Here is a 21,897-nt window from a genome sequence, read left to right on the forward strand (position 1 = left end):
CTCCCAGTAATTACCTAGTTACATCCCTATGGTCAGCTTGACAAGTAATCTAAAGCCTTGCTCCTGAACCAGCAGCATGAGCATCACCCAAAAGCTTATTAGAAATGTAGATGTTCAGGCTTGATGCCAGAGTGCTTGAATATGAATCTGCATTTTAACAAGATCTTCAGGTGATTGGCACACACATTCATATTTGAGAAGCATTGGTTGAAGGAACACATGGACACAAGATGTGAGGACACATAGAGTGTGGGGTGCAGTAGTAGGGTTATCATAGGAAAAGAAGGAACAGACTTTTTAGCTAATGAGCTAACTCATTGTAGGCATGTACAGATGTCTGTTAGTAGTTTATCTTTCAGGTTATAAAGCAATCAGAGTGTCTCAGGGAAGTCACAACATGGACCTTTATAAGCCTGTGACTCTGTGCTTGTGACTCTGTGTCATAGGAAGCCAGTACTTGCGTAAGAGCCCCAAGGCCATGTGGACAAATGGAGCTGATATAAGAAAGCCTGATGATATGAAGAGTGATCCTAATCTCAGTGGCCTTTGGGATTATGGTTATCACTAGGTTTTAGAGCTTTGACTCTGGTAAACAAAGATTCTGCCCTTGGTTTCCAACACACACTTATTATTGAAATAATTTATTATTTTATTGAAGCATCTTGTTTCCAAAATGCTTAGTAGCCCTTTAAGAACCATCTTAGCCTCCTAAGATAGCTCTACTGTGTCCCTTGACTTTAAAAGGCAAATGAGGACTTACGCCATTAACCCTGCAGAGTTATGATGAATGGCAGAACTAGATAGGGCCATGAAGATGGCAGGATAAAGAGATGCCTGTCTTCAGAGCACCTCTTTTGAATGGCATCTCCAAGTCTTCATCCAAAGACTAGATCAGTTCTTGTCTCCACTTTCCCATTTGGAGCTGCCATTTTTCCATAGCAGCCAAGCCCACTAGGTGGTGTTAGAAATGTCAAATGCTTGTTCCCTGGTGCCACAAATAGCACTCAAACATAAATTTAATTTTCTCAGTAAGGCAATTTTTACTTTCTGCAGAAAGGGTGCTCCTAGCAGATGGAATGATGGTGACAGCACACCTGAACAAAGGAGGGAAGCAATTTTAAGACGAAGTTTCGCTCTTGTCCCCCAGATTGGAATGCAATGGCACAATCTCGGCTCACTACAACCTCCACTTCCCAGGTTCAAGCAATTCTCTTGACTCAGCCTCCCAAGTAGCTGGGATTACAGGTGCCTGCCACCGCGCCTGGCTAATTTTTGTATTTTTAGTAGAGACGAGGTTTCACCATGTTGGCCAGGCTGGTCTTGAACTCCTGACCTCAGGTGATCCGCCTACCTCAGCCTCCCAAAGTGCTAGGATTACAGGTATGAGCCACCATGCTCGGCCGAGGGAAGCAATTTTTAATCCCTTACGCAGCTTGTCCCTGCTACTGTGTCCTGTCTCCATTGGCTGGAGCCAGACCGCACAATCTAAGCTAAACCCAACTGGCTATTGGGATATGAGCCAGAGTGGTGGGGTGAGTAGTTTGACAAGAAGGACAGTTAGGAACAGGTAACTAAAGGTGACTTAGGTCAGAGCAGGTGACTAGGATGAGTCAGGACGGAGCAGGTGACCAGAGGTGACTCAGGTTAAAGCTGGTGTCCGGGACGAGTCAGGACAGAGTAGGTGACCAGGGAAACAGATGTGAGCTACTGATTAGGACTGGCAGGAAAGCTGTTTACTGAAACTACAAGCAAGAAGGTGAAGAGAACCAAGAAGTTAAACTTTAAAATGGAGAATCAAAGAATAAGAGAGCTGAACATACTGACATACTGATTCTTTGAAGAGAAACTTGGGGTTCACTATGTTTAACAGTGGTATATAAATAAACTGCTTTCCCCCTGGCATACTTGCCTCTATCAGTGGAGGGTGAGGCTGCAGATAAATCCTCTGCCACTTCACCTTTTATGCCAAAGTCTAAAGGCAATAAGTACCAGGTTAGAGAAACATTGACTAGAAATGGTGATATCACAGTAATCACAAATCTGTTCTTGTCCTTGCAACTTTTTGATACAATGATCTCAGTTGGCCAGGCACAATGGTGTATGCCTGTAATCCTAGCACTTTAGGAGGCTGAGGCAGGAGGATCACAGGAACTTGAGACCAGCCTGGGCAACATAATGAGACCCCCATCTCTAAAAAAAAAAAAAAAAAAATCAAAAATTTCGCTGGGCGTGGTAGCACATACCTGTCATCTCAGCTACTCGGGAGGCTGAGGTGGGAGGATTGCTTGAACCCAGGATGTCGAGGCTGCAGTGAACCATTATCATGCTACTACACTCTACTCTAGGTGACAGAATGAGACCATGTCTCCAAAACAAAAACAAAAAACAAACAAACAAAAAACCTCAGTCCTGTGTGGCAGACAGGAGACCTCAGGAGACCTCTGTAAACTGCATACATGCTGTGGACCCTGCATCCGAGCAGTGCTGTATCCACCAGCCTTAGGAAAGAGGATCAGAAAGGAAATTTCTCAGTGATCCTAGAAACTCACTTTGACAAGGAAGGACCACCCATAGAGGAAGTGGTTGGAAGGAGAGCCTTCAAATTCAAGTACCCAGGTTATTTCATTAGAGGCCAAAGATAATTATTTTTTCCTATTTCTACTAGGATGCATTTAATCTGCATTAGTAATGTCACATAGAACATTTACTGTCACATAAGCAAAGACCTTGCAAAATGTATTTTAACAGCAGTTCAGAAGACTAAAGAACTTAATAGAGAAGTAGAGAAGAGACAGCCTGCAAAGTCTACTGTAAAAGTAAAATGTGCTAGTTTTGGCATCAATTTAACCACATTGGAGACTAGGTCAGGAGCATTGAGGCTTGACCACATTATCAACACACATCTGCTTGCCTTATCATATTGTCCCATTTACTTTTCTTTTTCTTCTGCCAGCACAAATTTGTGTCAGCATGTGGAAGTGGTATTTCTGCTACCTAATCTGTGTTAAAACAGCCCTGAAGGGTCAGGCAGCTAGTCGGATTGTAAACCTTTGGAGAAGATTAAACAGTCATCATGTATTAATCAGTCTTGACCACTCTGTCAATTAAAAGATGAAATTCTTGGCCTTATTTTAAAAGATAACAAGTCTAGGTGTTAGAGATAAGCATTGTTTTTATATTAGTCAGTATTTCTGTGTAGCCAGTTATGTTTCCAGAGTAGTGAGAATTATTCTAAGACGAAAAAAGTATTTTCAGTATAAACTAAACAAGAGAAAAATGGAAGTTTAATACACATCTGCAGTGAACATGAACATAGAAATGGCGTGATCTCAGCTCACTGCAACCTCCACCTCCTGGGTTCTAGTGATTCTCCTGCCTCAGCCTTCTGCGTAGCTGGGATTACAGGCGCACACCACCATGCCCAGCTAATTTTTGTATCTTTAGTAAAGATGGGGTTTCGCCATGTTGGCCAGGCTGGTCTCGATCTCCTGACCTCAGGTGATCAGCCCACCTCGGCCTTCCAAAGTGCTAGAATTACAGGCGTGAGCCACTGCACCTGGCCTGCTCTAACTATTAATTAGTGTTTGAACTTGTAATGACAATAATGCAAACTTAGTACTAACAGAATGAACTTGTGTGGGTGACTTCTTAGTATAGGAACATGCACAGTGTTTAACACTTTATTATGTCATGTTAGTATGTGGTTGCTTCCTTTCAGAACATTGCTTTCAAGTGTTATGGAATGTTGGTAAATATGAAAAAAGCAAATAAGAATTTTGGTGATTCTTACCCCTCTTACCTCTAGGAGTTCTGAAAATGGACACAGTAGGTTGAGATAAAGATGTGTGGTGTTCATTTGAATCTGCCATATTTTGAATTTAGAATGCACTGGACACACTGATCATCATCAATTAGCATTCTGTGTAGCCAGGCTAGCATGTGGTTCAACTGTTGTGTTCACCGTCCACACCCACACCCATCACTGCTGATCCACATGAATGTTATCAAGCATTTGCAGCCTGAAAAAGACATGATGTAGATTTGAATCCTGTAGTTTCTTCCAAATAGTATCAAGTGGGGCAGAATAATATCCCCTGTAAGTCACTTATGTTGTTATCTTAATATTATCATGATTGTGAATTCTGTTGTCTTGAGATGGATCGAGAACTTTGACATCAGTTCAGTGTTGCTAATGGAAATTATTATTTACACAAGACTTTTCCTGTCTGCGTTCAGCCATGTAGAAATATACTATCATCTTAAGTGCCAAAAGATGCTGATCCGAAGTAGAAGTTGTTGGCAGGTATTGGTGCCAGTCAGATGAGAATAAACTGCCAAGGAAGACACTGGAGTGAAAAAAGATAGTTTGGGCCAAGTTTTTTCCCTCTCTCACTCACTCTTGAAATGAGGTATTTAACATGCGTATACACAACAGCAGTCTATAGGAAATATGAGGGATGCTTGATTACAAGCAAACAGGGACACATGGGGCCAAACTCTGTCCCCAGCCCCTATCTTGCCATATTATGTTTCTAGTAGAGATTAAAGTGACTTGTGGGAATGATGGAGGGATTCATGCCTTCTAGATTTCACAGTATGAAAGGGACAGGCCTTCCCAGGAGGAACAGCCAGAAACTGAAGCTATAGCCAGAAATCAAGGGATCTTTCGTGAACATCTAAAGCAGGAGTTTATCCAGGTATAGAGACCTCCAAATGGTGGAAGCAATCTACAGGCAGGGGACAGAAAACAGCCTCCATGCTGTGCAAGCATAAGTTTGTACCGATGGCAGAGCCTAGTTTAGTTTGCATTTACCGTAATTTTTACTCACCTACTTTTAAAGTGGTATTTGAAGTGATGATTGTGAATCAAAGGCATAATAATGCATACTTTTCCTAATTTAAAATATACTGTTTTACTGCTACAGTAACTACATGCCTTGAAAATAATAAGTATTTGAATCCTATCACATTTTTTGGAAAAAGTATCAGACTGAGCATGTAAAGATCAATCGTTTATATAACCAACCAGTGGAAGAAAAGGGGTTTTGTAAAAAGCATGCAGTTTAGCACAAGAAAATAAGAAAAAAAGAACTTGCAATGAAAGGAAAACTAACAGAAAACAGTGAGATGAGAAAATTCCCAAGAATGCTTACTCAATAAACTAAAAATTTACTTTAACCAGACAGAAGCAATATCATGCATTCTATATCTCCTGTGAATTGAAGATACACTGGGAAGACAAACTAGCATGACTCATGACTTAAATAATTAAAATTTTATATAAAAACCAAGAGGTTAACAAAAAGTTCAGGCCAGAAGTAAAATAATAATTAAATGTAAAGTACCCGAACTGCAAAGACCCTGAAAACTAGTTTCCACCACTGATGGAAATGGTGTTAACCATTCTAGTGGTGAAGATCAAGTTGTTGAAGGAAATCCATCAGTTATTATATATATTTTAGTGTGATTTGAAGGGGATTATAGGGGTAAAAGGCTACACACACACACGCAAGCACAGAATTATTAAAATGTGTTGTACTAAGGACAAGTTAACCATACTAGAATCTAGGGAGCCATTTCTCAGGAGTACAACCGAAGAAGCAGGATGGAAGCTCTGCACACTGCCCAGTACAGCTGCAGGGGCAAGAGGATTCTTACAAGTCATGACTATCAATGATTTGTTTTGTTCTCAGATTGCAAAACAGGGAAAATGCTTTCATAGCGTGTCACATTATGTGCCTACTCAATAGTCTATAGATCTTTAACAACCTTAGAATTTGGAATCTGTGATATATACTTCAGAAGGAAAGCTACAAAAACAAAAATTACAGAATCAACCCCGGATTGCCTCCAACTTTAGGAAGCAGGACCACTGTATAAAGCTCGCCCAGATCATCACGGCTAAAAGCCTGTTGAGAAAAGTTGTCTAGGGCCAAAGAAATAAATACTATCTAGGCTTCAACTCTAGCATTGCCATTGTGGGGACATTGGGTTGTGGTAGATAAGAATAGGGTGTAGATGTCTAAGATTATCTTATAGATAATGGAGAAAAATTTGCTTGATTGCAAACACCCAGTTGAAAATATTTTCTTAGTTGCTATGAATTACTTCCAATGAAAACTATGCCAACTCCAAGAATTTATTAACAAAAAAGGATATTGGTTTAACAAACAAAGGCAAAGAAGGAAAAGAAAACTCTAGAAAATACATAGGAAACAGCATGGTAACAGGGTGCCCCTGTTGTGGAATAGGCCAGGGATATTGTAGGGTGAAAGGTCCAAGATGATGATGGTGATGGTGACAAGGTGATGGTCAAGCAGGACTTTGGTTTTGTCTAAAATGTTTATTTCATTTATTTATTTTATCACGAAAAGGTTGTCATGTATTATTTGTATATTTAATATAAGTACACGAAGAGTAGCTACTAAGAAGTACATTCTAACAGATATTATTAATGAGTTTAAGAACAGATAAAAAAATCACAAACTTGTTGAAGGGAAAAACACATCTAATTGAAATTCTGTTCCTCTGAACAGAACTATCTTCAGGACATATGTAAAATAATAGTGCTAGAAATACCTTGGAAAACATGGACCTGAAAACAATTCATTATCCCAACACACTGAGGTGGCTCCATGTGTGAGTTTGACATCTCAGGACAGAAAGTGGTGTTGCATCTTGGCAGTCCAAGTGGAGGACACCCACTGCTCGTTAAAAAAAAATGAAATTAAATATTCAGCAAGAAATTGTTTTGAGGAAGACAAAATGCTTTTAAAGGATCAACAAATACCTATCATTGCAAAGAAAACCCTGAAACCAATGAGCCCGCACAAATGGATAAGAGGCATAATGTTCATGTGTGAAGTATTTGGTCCAAGTTTTTTGTTGTTTTGTTTTTGTTTGGTTTTGTTTTTGAGATGGAGTCTTGCTACGTAGCCAGGCTGGAGTACAGTGGTGTGATCTCAGCTCACTGCAACTTGTGCCTCTTGGGTTCAAGCGATTCCCCTCCCTCAGCCTCCCAAGTGGCTGAGATTACAGGCATGCACCACCATCCCGGCTAATTTTTTGTATTTTAGTAAAGACGGGGTTTCACCATGTTGGCCAAGATAGTCTCGATCTCCTGACCTCGTGATCTGCCCGCCTCGGCCTCCCAAAGTGCTGGGATTACAGGTGTGAGCCACCGCGCCCGGCCTGTTCCCTGTTGTCTACATTAATTCTCTGTATTTTCCCCGTATGCTTACTTGTATACCTATATGGTTATTCTCTGTGTATTTCCTGTTTCTTTTCTCTCTTTTTTTCTAAATGTATTGAAATTTCTGAGAAGATGAAAATACCACCTTTATGGCTACTCCTCATGGCAATAAGCATAGTCACCAACATTTATTTAATGTTGACTCTTTGTTCACTTAATGTTTGTGGCAACTCTAAAGGCACAAGTTACTTTATCCCCATTTTGGGGTTGAATCAGTTGAAATTCTGAAGAATAAAGGAATTTCTCTCTAGGTCATGCAACTGGAAACACTGGACTTGAACCCTCAGCATTGATATATCCTAGGGGTTCAAGTTCAGATTAGACTGATGCTAGAACCCCTGACATGACATGGTCTCCACAGACCCCTCACCCCTCAACCAACACTGCTTCACGTGCAGAGCAGGAAGCACCAGGACATCCTTCCTAAGTGGTGTTAAGAACTTGATTTGATGAAGTATCCATATGTCTTTGAGTAAGTCATTTAACTTCTCTGGAAGAACAGCTTCTCTACAAACTAACGTCACATCCCTCTTAGTTCACACATCCCAGTTCTAACTTTTCTGTGATTATATTTTATTTTACTGCCCTATTCTCAAGAAATGTATTTATTCTGAACACATTCTGCTGTTTCCCTGATGGGTCTATATGTGTGCATGCATGTGTGCATGTGTGTGTGATTGTTGCAAACACTTACCTTCTAACTGCGGTTGGAGCTGCTTCCAGCTCAGTAGGTGTTCCAAATACCAGGCTGCTCTTATTATGGACTTGGTTTAAAGGAACTCCTATTCTTTTTTTCACACATGCTAATACAATGTCCATCTTTCCTCTCCTAACAGCCCATGAGTCTTGAACTTGGAGTCAGCAAAGTGCTGCCTTTGTACAGCACAAAAGAACACCAGTTTTGCTTCTTTTTTTTTTTAAGAAATCACACGAGGCCTGAACAAAAAGCTTTTCGACCATTCAGAGGCTGCTTGCATTGTGCAGCTGTTCCTTGACTGCTGAGAACATCTCCCGCGGACAATGCAGTACCTGAAGGGAACACGGCACATGGAGCTATTCAGGAGTTGCAGGACCTGGGATTGTTGCCAGTGTCCTCTGTGGAAGATTGGGGTTCTTTTTTCTTGGTCAGACCCTGATAAGCATATTGCAGTTTGTGGCAGTTGTTGTTTTTTGTTGTTTGCCTGCCAGCATTAGTTTCACAATTTTATTGCAATGATGCCTTCCCAACATGCTGGCACGTAGGGGATTTTTTCTTTCCTGTTTTGCTCCCACCTCCGTGAAATGTACAGTGAGACTTTGATTGGTCATAGTCCACTCACAGTTTGCAATGCATTACTGTGTGGACTGAGTTCCCATGACTCTGGCTCCCCAGGACAATGTCTCTTTCTTCACCAAGCTGATGGTAAATATCTGGTTAGCTTCATCTATTTAAAACCAGCCAAGCAGGAATCCTAGTGCTGGAGAGAGGATTCTTTTGTTTGTTTGTAAGTAAACAATGGACTCAGCTCTTCCTAACTAAAATTAAATTCCAATCACTCTTAAAATAATACCAGAAGGCTAATCCAATTCCAACAGGGGGTGGGAATGGGGTTGAGGGTGGCGGTGGGCAGTTGATAATGGCAAATTTACTGATGCTGGCTGCTGCTTCACCCCTGTGCCCAACATCTGTTTTCATGACTGATGATTCTAAGAACTTTCCTATGCAAAGGAAATTGTTATGTTACTTGTAGGTAGAAAAAACTGGGTGAACTAAAAGCCATGTGGGCTTTTATCTGAAACCATTCCCTTTTGAGTCAATAGGATTGAGTTGATTGAGTTATTTGGGGTTGGTATTTAATTTTTTAAGCATTTTAAAATGCCTAAAACTAAAAGGCTATGCAAAATGACCAGCATATCTTATTGCTTTAGAATGGCATAGAAGACTTCTGCTTTAAGCAGTCTCAGTATATGAAAATCTGAATTGTTGAAAAATCAAGAGAGTAGGTGTAATCTGTTTTACAAAATCATTTATCATAGCAGTCTCTGGAGCAGAAGCTCCACACCTGCAGTTGTAACATGACCTATTTAATAACTGGACATTTGTTGAAAGTGCTGCCTCTTTCAACATCCCCCTTAACTCAGTCTTAGCCCTGTTTTTCAAGGTGTGTCAGGACCCCATGGAATTAGTAGGACATCAATTATAAATGGTGATTCTTTGTGGGTGCCCTTGAACCTCAGCTGATAGGACAGGATAGGATAGTTAGCGTAACTGTGATATTACCTTGCTCACGGTTTCTAATCATTCAGACTCCAAAGATCACATACTTATTAGAAACTCCTGCTGCTTACTCATACATACATGCTTACTGCAGCCTCCTCATGCCACCATGCATTTTGCTTATCACTGCAGTTTCTATTTATCTCCACCCAAATCCTTTCTGTCCTCTTCCCCTAACCAGCTGCAAACACATCTTTGTGTTGTGCAGGACTTGCAGTTCTTCATCTCACTTTCTACCCAGCTTCCCTGTTTCTCCCGCAGGTCAGTGACCTTCTTAGTTGGTCTAACTTTGGCCTCCCCATTTGGGTAAAACTCCCTTCATCATCACTCCACTTCCTTCTCCTTCCGGGCTTTTGTGCTGCTTGCTCCTCTCACTGAGCTAGCAGCAATCCATTGCCAGGCTACCCTCCTTCCTTCCTTCAGGCCATCCTAGTCACTACTCCCAACACAATATTTGTGTATTTCCTGCAACAGGATATATATTTGTATTATGCTAAATGCTTTTCTCCCCCAGGCTGAGCGGCCTGATTTATGTATATGCAAGGATGAGTGAGCATCTTTCTGACATTTAAAATGCTACAAAACCTAAAATTTGAATTTCTTCAGGTACTCTTTCTTGAGTTACTTGTCTGGTCAGATTTCTGTAGTCATTCTAGACAGCCCTTCTGCAGAAAAGTATAAAGTCTTCATCTGTTCATTCATTCATTCAGTAATAATGTGCCCGATCCTGGGCTAAGCAGTGGGTGTCCATTGAAAAAGGGACATGATCCAAGGACTCAAGGAACTCAGAGCCTAGTGGAGACAAAAGATCAACCATCCAGTAAACATACAAGCTCATTTCCCACTACAGCTTATGGTCACTAGCGTGAAAGGAGAGAATGGGGCGCATTGAAAAGAGTGGTGTGGTGAGGAGGGGCTCTCAGGAACCCACATAGATGATGGTTTGGTCAAAGAAACTCTGTCCTAGGTGGTAAAATTTAAGCTAAGACCTGAAGGTGGAGAAGCCAGCCAGAAGCAGTGAGGGGAGGACTTCATTAGGGAGAAGGAGCAGAGGGCGCTCTAGGATGTTTGAGGACTCAAAAGACAGACTGGAATGTGGTGGAGAAGGAGGCATGAGCTCTCCAGAGCTGAGCATCAGGCTGTGAGCCATGTAGATGTGGAGTATCTGTGTTGTTACAAGTGCAGTGGGAAGCATTGAAGGTGAGTGACATGGTCTGATTTATGCTGCACACATGTGCATTTCAGCAAAACAAAATGGTGGCAGCAAAGACAGGGAAGGGAAGGAATTCTAGCTAAATGTAGGAAGAATCAGTAAGACTTGCTGAGATAAAGCCATAGGATCCAGTAGATAGTCTGATGGCCTTTTTTGAGAGTAGCTTTGGTGAAGTTACAGAAGGAAGATAAAAGATAGTTTTAGAATGACTAAGAGGTTAGGAAGTAAACGTAGGCTGTGCTTACCCTTGCAAGGTGTTTAGCAATGAAGGAAAGGACTTTGCCTTCAAGAGAAGAAAAGGTGGAGAGAAAGGTTCACTTGGAATAGGGAGACAGGCATATTTAGGGAGTATCAGTGAATTGGGAGAGAATGAAACTGCCAGAGAAAGGGCATAGAGATGGCTGCCTTGTGGAGGCTGGAGAGAATGAATTCCCAGCACAGGTGAAGGAGGGGCAGCCGTGGACCTAAGTGGAGACTGACTGGAGGGAGTGAAGCCTGGAGGTGTGAGGGATGAAAGGTGAGGGCTGGTGGCCTCAGGACCTTTGTTTGTCCCCTGGTAAGATCCAGGCCTCTGCTTAAAGAGCAAAATAAATTTTGAAGAGAGCAGTAGGGCTTGGCATCCTAAGCTGCCTCAGGATACTGAGAGGGGCTGCTTTCCAGCAAGAGAAAGGCTGATGAGCAGTTAGCAGCTTTGCTAAATCTGTTTCACAGTCCTTCCAAACAGCTACATACTGTACAATTTTTCTCTGACAGTGCTGCCTCACTCAAGAGAAAAGTATATATTTTAGAAAGATTTTCAATAAAAAGGGCTCTCTAAATAACTTTTAGTTTAACCAGGAAGTCATTCAGCCAGAACCCCTTCCCCAAGTATTCCAGTTAGTCAAAGTTTTACTGAAACATGTCAGCACTGAAAAATGCAGAAGGCAGCTAAGTAGGTCTGACTAAAAAGGCGTAAGAAATCCCACATCTGTGCACAGAGCAGCAGTGTCGAGTCTCTTCAACTGTTAGGCATTTCAAACCTGCAATCTCCAATGCACCACTAGTGGGGGAAAAAAAAAGGAAAAACAAAGAAGGAAATCTATGACATAGAGTAGAAAGCCCACTCAGAGGATTCCAGGGCACATGTGTGTATTTAGTTGTACAGAGCATTTTGAAATGTTAACTTAGCAATTAACTCATAGCTTTGCATAGTTTGAATTAACAGTAAAAGATCAAAAGACCAAAACTTTACCAAATAGTTGCATGATAGGATTTATTTTCAAACAATCCTGTAAGAATTTCTGCCATGCCTACACAGGGCCAAGTTAAGATGTGTTTGAGAGCTCTTGGAAGAGGGGGTGGAGAAACCTGATCCTGCACTTTGTAAATTATAAACTGTTTACACCTGTCATCTCTGTCTGGGTCCCTGTTAATGATACTTTAACAATTGGCTAAGTGTGACAAAATGCTAAGAGCCGGCTCTTTCAGAGCAACCACATCCAGAGGGATTGTTACTAATGTCCACTGGAGTTTGAGAGAAGAGTAACACAGCACCGTGACATACAGAGGACTTTGTTTTTTCTTTTCCAGTACCGATATGTCTTTACTGATTCATTGATTTTCCTAGGGAAAAGAGAAGGGAAGGGAAAAGAGTCAGCATGTGCTATAAGACGGTTAGAAAATGGGAAAGGGCGTGTCCGGTACGGCAAAATCAACAATCACATAAACATACCCCAATGATGGGGTCACCAAAGCCCAAAGGGGCTCAATCTCCAGGAGTTCAGGACTGGGGGGAAGGGATCAGGAAAAGAACAGGTAGGTTACAGGCTACCCTCTCTCCTTCCCTGTAAATTCAAGATTTCACACAAAGCTTTGGTTTCTAGCAGTAAATGTGGAGTTACATTTGTCTGTCTCCTATTAAACAGCCTTATGACCACTTTGACATAAGTTTCTTGCACCTGCATAAAAGTTTCTGAGTGACTTGGATATACATTCATATTCTCTTTGTTGGCCGCCTGACCCCACTTTCTATACCGAAGACCCCCAGTTGCTTCTTTCAATTTTAGGATTAAAGATTAAGTAGGCTTGATCCATCCAAAATACAGCAGTGTCTTAAGTGTTTGGCATAAATCACATCAAGAAATGGTGTTGACTTAGGAGGTTGAGAATGTTAGAAATGCTTGTTCTAGCCGGGCGCGGTGGCTCAAGCCTGTAATCCCAGCACTTTGGGAGGCCGAGACGGGCGGATCACGAGGTCAGGAGATCGAGACCATCCTGGCTAACACGGTGAAACCCCGTCTCTACTAAAAAGTAAAAACTAGCCGGGCGAGGTGGCGGCGCCTGTAGTCCCAGCTACTCGGGAGGCTGAGGCAGGAGAATGGCGTGAACCCGGGAGGCGGAGCTTGCAGTGAGCTGAGATCCGGCCACTGCACTCCAGCCTGGGCGACAGAGCGAGACTCCGTCTCAAAAAAAAAAAAAAAGAAATGCTTGTTCTTCGGTGCCACAAAGAAATAGCATTCAAACATAAATTTAATTTGCAGCAAGGCAATTTTTACTTCTATAGAAGGGTGTGACTCATGAATGGAGTAATGGCGAGAGCACACCACTTGAACAAGGGAGGGGAAGGGGTTCTTATTCCTGATGCAGGTGGTCCCTACCGCTGTGTCTTTCCCTTATTGGCTAGGGTTGGACTGCACAGTCTAAGCTAATTCCCATTGGCTATTTTAAAGAGAGCAGGGGTATGAACCAGAGTGGTGGTGTGAGTGGTTTGGTGGGAAGGACGGTTAGGAACAAGTAACTAACGGTGACTTACGTTAGAGCAGGTGACCAGGGGTGACTCAGGTCAAAGCAGGTGACCAGGATGAGTCAGGACAGAGCAGGTGACCAGGGGAACAGATGTGAACTACTGATTAAAACTGGTGGAAAAGGTTGTTTACTGAAACTAGAAGCAAGGGGGCGAGGAGAACCAGGGTGTTAAACTTTAAAATGGAGAATCAAAGAGTAAGAGGACTGAACATACTGACATACTGATTCTTTGAAGAGAAACTTGGGGATCACTATATCCAACAGGAGCAAGGGATGGAGGACGCCTAGCTTCAGAATGTTACACAAGGACTTTCACCACCAGATTTTGAGTGTTTTTAGGAAGGTCCTGGGAAATGTCTCCAGTTGACCAGGAGGGCCTTCACACAAGGTAGATTGGACCTGGGCATAACATCCAGAGCGACCTAAGTGCCTCAGAGACACTGCACTACGGGTCCTACAATTCCCCAAAACTGGAGGGACCATTCTGCAAAGTGTAGCATTTACTTTGTGTTTAGACATTGAGTCATGTCCATCTGACCTGCAGAACTGTGGTGGGGATTGCGTTTTTTAAAAAAACTTTATTGACCCCTTTTCTCTACTCTGTATCCTCCCAATCCCCACCTCCTCCCCCAGCCCCACACTCAACTCTCCTATAATGCCCTCCACATAGATTAATTGGCACTTATTAAATGTTTAGTGAATGTAAGATTAGGGAAATGACTATGATCAGAGGGGCGATGCACATAGCAGTTAAGAATGTGAGCTTCAGAGCCAGTTTGTCCCAGGTTCAAATCCCTGTTCCCAACTTACTAGTTAGCATGTGACCTTGGGAAGTCTCCTCATCTGTAAAATGGGGATAATAATGGCATATATCTCAAGCTATTGTGAGGATTAAATGAGTCATTACACATCAAGAGCTAGATCTATGTCTGACATATGGTAAACACACAATAAAATATTACTTTGCAAAAATAAATTCCTCTTGGGCAGAGAGAGCTTGTTTGAAAATATACCACCTAAAGAAAAGGCAAGCATGTATTTTTGATCACTGATTAAGAAAGGTAATGCAACTTCTGGATTTTCATTAGCCTGTTTTTAAAGGTAAAAATTTTAGAGAAATGTGGGGTTTTACCCATCAGAAGTCCAAACAGTTTTAAATAAAACTATATACAATTTTATCTTAAAAGTACCCATAAACCCAATATGAGTCTACTTTAAAAATAAGCTTCTAAAATATTTTTTTCTCTTAAAAAAAAGCTTACCAGATGCTGTTTCATTTTGGAAACAAATTCACATCTGGGATGCCAAATTTCAATCTTAATACGGTATGGAACAGCTGAGTTATAATTTTTTAACCTCCCACAACACACAGACCTCTGATGGGAACATGGGAAAGGACATTTATCTTTTCAGCTGCATTAATATGAAATCTGTAATATTTTAGCGAGCTAAAAGAAAATACATATTAAAAATTAAGACCATGTGTAACAGGAAGTGCCTACATAACTACAAGACTGGAATTTGCACAATTACTCTCTGTACAGATTATAATGTCTTTTACTAATTACTGGAAGCAATAGTGCCTTTTTATGTTGGAATGAAAGTAATGTAAACACTGGTCATTTTCTCTTCTAAGATAGTTAACATTTACAACATTTAGTTCAAATGAGTATATCTTCAAGGATATTGAATTATAGCCACTTTCTGAAAACCAAATACAACTCTGAAAGGAAAGAGGGAAATGTTGATTATAAAATCGCTCAATTAATGCCTAGTTTTTGTTGTTGTTGTGGTTGTTGTTATTTTTATTTTTTCTTCTACTTTTATTTTAGGTTCTGAGGGTACACGTGCAGGTTTGTTCCATGGGTAAATTGTGTGTCATTGAGGTGTGGTGTATGAACCATCCTGTCACCCAGGTCGTGAGCATAGTACCCAATAGGTAGCCTTCCAACCTGTGCTCCCTCCCCCAACCCGCCCTCAAGCAGCCCCCAGTGTTTATTGTTTCCATCTTTGTGTCCATGTGTACTCAGTGTTTAGCTCCTGCTTATAAGTGAGAACACGCAATATTTGGTTTTCTGTTCCTGTGTTAGTTTGCCTTCAGCTAATGCCTAGTTTTAGACCATAAAACAGCTCTTTTTTTCTCTCTCTCTTTCTTTTTTGAAACAGTGTGGATTTATGGAAATTCTTCATGGTTTTAGAACCATTGAGACCTGAGTTTTAATCCTGCTTCTGATGTTCTCCAGCTGCGTGGTCTTCTTTTTTCCCTCCTTTATTATTATTTTAAATTGGCACATAAAAATTGTACAAATTTATGGGATACTGTGTGAAATTTTAATACATGCATACAATGTGTAAGGATCAAATCAGGGTAATTAGCATATCCATCACCTCAAACATGTATTATGTTTTTGTGTTAGGAACATTCAAAATCTGTTCTTCTAGCTGTTTGAAAATATACAATAGGTTGTTGTTGTTCATTATAGTCACCCTACAGTGCTATAGAACACTAGGATTAATTCCTCCTATCTAGCTGTACTTTTGTATCTGTTAACCAACCTCTGGCAAGCCCTCCTTCCCATCCTTCCTCACCTCTAGTAATTCAACACTCTCTTATAGCTGTGTCTCAAAATACTAAAATAACTGGTTGGAATATAAAATATGTGGTTAATCCCTATTCACACTAAACAGACTTTCTTCACACTGGCCAGATTCTTTTTTGGTGTTTGTGTTTTGTTTACATGCATGAGGTTAATAACACCCTTAGAGACTGTCTGAATGTCCACCCAGTACCAGCAGAGCCTTGGCTTATTATTATGCCAGTTTCACAACTAGAATCCATTAGTTAGTTTAACATGGTCAGAGAAAAACTCATTTGTCTTTTTCATGTGTTTCACAGTCAAAGTGACACAGGGTCAGGCATTATCTGCTGGAAGGGGACGGTGAAATTAAAGTCCCAGGGTACAGCCATTCACAGCGGTAGAACAGATTATCATCAGGCTGGATATAATTATAGAGCCACAGCAGTCCCCCACAATACACTGGCTATCTGCCTAGCACAAAGGTTTAGCTCCCTAATTTGTTGCAGGCTAGAATATCTATGAAGTAGCCATGTATTTTTGTGTACCATCAATCACAACTTAGATAGGCAACTGCCACTGTTTGCATTTTGGAAGCTTGGCGGCTGTTAAGCTTCTGCCTGGTTTTCAGACAGGAAGATAGGATACAGGGCTGCAGAAAGGCTTTTAGTGGCAGAATGAAGATGACACCTCTCCCAGGGTCCTATCGCAAGCTCATTAGCTGAGTGGATATTTGAGCCTAGTCAGTTTCAATACATACAAAGTCATCTGTTTCATTAAGTTAATTTACCTGAGCTGGCTCTCCTGACAATCAACTGCTTCTGCAGTATCAGCTTGATATTGTAAAGGCAAATGAGGATGGGGCTGGGCAGGGGGCACTGGTCAGCGAGGTACTGGAGTCTGTGGGATTGTACTTCCCTTTAACTGGGCACTTTCAGAAATCCGCATTATATTTGTAAGCAAGAAACCTGGCTAGAAGTTTTACTAAGGCTTGCTATTTGCTTTTAGTTTTAATGAATGAAATTGGGAAATGAGAAGCAAATCGGGTACTATATTAATAATTTAAGAATATTTTGCCAATTGTTAAGGAAGTAAAGAAAGGAAAAGGAAGCAAAAGAAAAGACTACACATTTGTTGGTTAGTTATTTAAACTCTACTGTTCCTGGAGAGTTCTAAATTGCTTTACAAGTAGATTCACTTAAATGATATGACCTAAAGGAAATTCTATATGCAACTTATATCTTGCAAAAGTTGTTAATTAAGGAAAAACCTGTATTGTTTTCCTTCCTTCGTTTAGTTCTCTAATTCGCATCTTTGTTCCTCTTTTAATATGCATTTGCTTTATGCTTTTTAGAGTTGAGTGTTATTAAAATAGTAACACCTGAGTTGGACTTCTGCCTGTAGATTAGTTGGAAGCTGTTAAAATTTAATCTTATCCAAGGTTTTGTGCATCACAGGGTTGACTTTTAACTGAAAGTCGTTACTAACTGTTACGTTATACTGTTAACTCTGACTACGAAGACTAATAATTAGACTCATTAGAACCAACTGGTTTGACAAGAAAAAAATAAAATAATTGTTGAACCACAAAGAATATGTTAGAAAAACATTTGTATAAATTTGAGTTTAAATGTACATGTTACCAACTTCTTTCTCCCAGCACACAGGACATCAGCTCTTAGGAAGAAGGTGGAAAAGAATTTCTTCTTCAACCTCACTTATACTTTCAACTTTTCATGGCTTATTGGGCATAAAAGATCATTGTTTTGAAAGTGCTTATGTGAGAAATACTTCCGTGCAAGTAGAAAAAAGCCCATGTATTTCCTTGTATTGAAGCATTAGGAATAGTTTATTTTATTTAGCAAGGCCCAAATCCATTTGTTTAATTTGGCAATATTCGTCTTTTGGCCATGTTTAATTTTCTTTTTCCAACATTTTGAAAGATCCAACTCTATCCATTTTTTAGGGCAGAAATATTCAATTGCTTCTTTTTTTTTTAGTTCGGATAAAAAATGTATAATGTTAAGTATGACTGTGAAGAATTAAATTCTGTTTGAATTGATGTTTTGCTGGAGCATTAAGTAACAGTTTAAACTTTATTGTCAGGAGTAGACAAAATAAATATCATCATCTTTTCACACCCAGGAGATTCTGGGCCAGCTATATCTTTCTCAGTTCTTATTTCATTGTCCATATAATTGAATAAAATATCCACTCTAATGTAATTAAGGTCATGGATTTAATAATACAGAACTTGGGGAATGCAAAATTTACTTTTCTCAAGATAACAGTTTCTTACTCATGTTGGGCATTATATGCACTTAAGCTATGCCCTCAGCAATGTAACTAGGTCAGGGATTTCATAGAATGTGAGTGTTGTGTTACTGTAAGAATACCAGCATCTTACATTTCATGTATATTTCAAGACCTGTATTTGCAAGTAGAAAGGCAAATGCTGTGTGTCAGTCTGATGTGGGTTACCTGGGCGTGTATATATAATAGGATTTCTGAGGCTAACTAGCACTAAGACCTTTAAAAAGAAAGCCTAGTGCAATCTATAGTAACTTTTCCAAGGGCATCAGTTCATTATAAAGTGAGCTAAATAAGTAATATAAGCCGCCTGGAAAATTAAAACTTAAAATCTATAGCGTTTTTCTTTCTTATACGACGTATGTGTTTGCACTTTATTTTGCAGCTTTTTATTCATATACCTGTCTACTCTATAAATTGTAAATCCTCTGAGGACAGGGATTGTATGTTAGATTATTCATTCATTAATCCATTTGTTTACCAATCAAACATTCATTTGCCCTTGCCAAGTTCACTGACTAATGGTGTGGATAGATTAGTAAACAAATGATGTCAATTTGATGGCTATGATACAGCTCACTCAAGTATTTTCAAAGAAAAAAGAGAGAGATGAGTGGTTAGTTGTCAGTGGGAATCAGGGGAGACTTCACAGAGAAGGTGATGTTTGAAGAGTGTCTTTAGAGAAGGGTAGAAATTCACAAGGCAGAAACGGGAAAGGACAGAAAAGTGGAGTGGGGAGGGGTTGTTAATAGAAAAATGATTTAAAAGAAAAACCGTAGTCATGGGAAGAGTTGTGCAAGACACAAAAGATAAAAGAGGGGAGAAAAAAAGGCATAGGAAGATCCAATAAGAGCCATCCCTCCAAAGCCCTCACCCACCAGCCCAATTCAATCGAAGAGTGAAACATTCTTAAAACTTTCTTGTTAGGGGCAGTTTATTGAAATTCTGGTACATATTCTTAACCTAGGGCAGCTGGCTGCTAGGTGAAAAGATTCCAGAGAGGTTTTTAAGTGCTACTTCCTCCAACCAGCCTTCATCTTTGTACTGAACACAGCACCTGAAAGAGTTCCTTGCTCATAAATGTAGACAATAAATGCTTAATTTAAATTGCTGAAAGTAAATAGAAGTAAAATGGTCCTACCCTTTGAGGTGTTTGTAATGCAGTTGGGAAGAGAACTATAAGCCAAGTAGATAATGACTCAACGCCAATGACTATAGGCTATTCCTCCTTTTCACATTGGCACGGTACTGAAAAATATACCCTCCTTTTCCCAAAGGAATAATTTAAGTTTCCACAAAATTTTGGTTAAACACCAAACTGCAGTTACCATCTTCTAAGAAATACAGGCAGCTCCAGTCCAAGACACAGAAGGCTGTGGGTGGGAAGTTTTGAGGACAGGGGGAAATTGGAGCTACAGTAAGAAAATGTTTTTAGGAAACAAGTGATGGTGTATAGGTATAGGAAACAAGTATACAAAATTCACAATGCTGAAAGGTGAGGATACTTTGAGTTTCCCAGTGCCAACCCCAAGGATACAGGGGACTGAGAAGAAAATGGAAGCTTACCTTAATTAAATCACTCTTCATGGGCCAGGAGCTTTTTATCCTAATAACAGCTGTATGAAGGGAAAGCATCATTATCCCACTTTAGAGCAGAGAAACCTGAGCCTTACACAGATTAAATAACCCAAGGCCACTTGACCACTAATGGAAGGACTAGGGTGGAAGCCCATTAGAATATAAGCTCCATGAAAGCAGAGACCTCTTCTGTTCATTGATAATACTCAGTGCCAGGAGCATGCCTGGCACACAGTAGGTGCTCAATAAATATTTTCTTAAACAACCCAGACTTCAAAGGCCATGTTTACAAAGTGATCAGGGTTGAGTTAGTCACAGATAAGATAAACTTTTGTCCTTGCTCCAGGAATAAAGAATTGTCTAGATAGGCAAATGGGCAGACATGCAAAATAAATATCAAACTAATGGCAAAAACAAGATAAGAAAAATGAAGAGTTCAGAGATGCCATTGCCTAGATCTTTACATAAAATACTTGTGCTAGTAGAAAAATAGTTTCCTTGTTTCCTTGTCGTTGGCCCAATAGCTATAACACAGCATAGAGCATCTGATCCTAACCCCTAAAGAATAAACTAAAAATTGTGTGTGTGTGTGTGTGTGTGTGTGTGTGTGTATACATACCCATGTAATTATACACACATTCTATAGGAGGTTAGGAACCTGTGAAAATAAATGGTTATGTTGAAAGATGTCTTTAACCCTAAGTGTAGCATTTGCTAGTGGAAACTCTGTAATTACTGTTATGTTTTTAGTGGTGACTGTTCATGATTTTTTTAAAGGTCTGACAGCTGCCCTCTTGATATTTATGTGTTTCTGGCCAGGGAACCTAAGATTCACAACTCTGAGCTTGTAATAAGAAAAAGAAGACAATACAAATAACATGAAAAGGAGTATGAATTGGATAGCGTCAGAGAGACAAATCATATATTCCATGCTGCTTTAATTGGAAAGCAATTCTTTCATGGGGTTACTTTCCCTTCAGCTGAGATAATTAAGTCTGGACTGACACTGGTGACCAGCTACTGATGATAAATAGTCAGTTACTAACAATGCAGCAATCAGTAATCAAAATTTATAATATTTCCCAGGTTACCAGGGCACAGTTGAAGAGAAAAGTGGGTTTGATAAGACTGGGAGATAGGCTTCCTCATGCAGTATTCACACAGCTTCTTCTCCATAGCATCTGGGTGGGATAATTAGGTCTGCTTTATTTCAACCCTGTCATAAAAGAAAACATACGTATTGTCTGTGTTTGCATTAGAAATACTTTGCACGCCCCATGCTGGAAAAGAAGTTTCTGTATGGCTCCCTGTAATTTTTAATGGATTAAATTATATTTTGTAAGTGGGTTGGCATGAGGGTAGGTGGGCATGAAATAAACTTAGATATTTTTAAAGCCACTCCATGCAGCTGGCACAAGTAAAGGTCTTTGAATCATGGTTAATTATCTCGGGCTGTGGCTGAAGGCATTGAAATGGAAGGGATTAAGATTGTAATATGGATGCCACTTGTATTTGTATCAGCGGTTCCCATACTTGTCTACTCACTAGAATCACCTGGGGGTCTACTAACATTTTTCACAGCCCAGGTCACACCCAAGCCACTTACGTCACAATCTCTGGGTATGGAACACAGGCATCTTTAATTTTTGAAGCTCCCTAGGTGATTCCAGTGTGCAGTCAAGTTTGGAAAGCACTGGTTTATACTTACAGTTTTATATGTACTTTTGCATTTGGTTATGGATAGAGCAGCACGTACTGGTGGAGTGAGGCAAGAGAACATGCACACTCCTATGGGTGCCACCAGCCTCCAAGGTTCAAGCTGGAGTCCAGTTTGGAATCCGAAACTGCTGTGTAGGCTGGGTGCAGTGGCTCATGCATGTAATCCCAACACTTTGGGAGACTGAGGCGGGTGGATCATTTGAGCCCA

The 21,897-nt window shown here is 40.3% G+C and overlaps 1 protein-coding gene and 1 long non-coding RNA gene across 15 annotated transcripts in view; one reads left to right on the forward strand and one right to left on the reverse strand.

The window, feature by feature from the left end:
• Positions 1–21,897, forward strand: part of SEMA6A (semaphorin 6A) — a 136,115-nt gene that overhangs the window by 29,979 nt on the left and 84,239 nt on the right. For 3 of the 13 annotated variants that reach the window (XM_017889011.1, XM_017889009.1, XM_017889014.1), the window contains exon 1: positions 7,965–8,654. The exons of 5 other annotated variants lie outside the window; for them this stretch is intronic. The gene's annotated coding sequence lies outside the window, so the exon portion shown is untranslated. Of the gene's footprint in view, positions 1–7,964; positions 8,737–13,390; positions 13,581–13,604; positions 13,895–21,897 lie in introns of those variants that run through there. 5 more of the 13 variants (XM_017889007.1, XM_017889004.1, XM_017889012.1 and 2 more) reach the window with 3 other exon arrangements.
• The window catches only part of LOC108540023 (uncharacterized), a 78,925-nt gene continuing 77,951 nt past the window's right edge, over positions 20,924–21,897 (reverse strand). For both annotated transcript variants that reach the window (XR_001888554.1, XR_001888555.1), the window contains exon 4: positions 20,924–21,186. This is a non-coding gene — a long non-coding RNA (uncharacterized LOC108540023). The remainder of the gene's footprint in view (positions 21,187–21,897) is intronic.

This window comes from Rhinopithecus bieti, unplaced genomic scaffold, assembly GCF_001698545.2.
Source record: "Rhinopithecus bieti isolate Rb0 unplaced genomic scaffold, ASM169854v2 scaffold_18504, whole genome shotgun sequence".
Classification (NCBI taxonomy): Eukaryota; Metazoa; Chordata; class Mammalia; order Primates; family Cercopithecidae; genus Rhinopithecus; species Rhinopithecus bieti.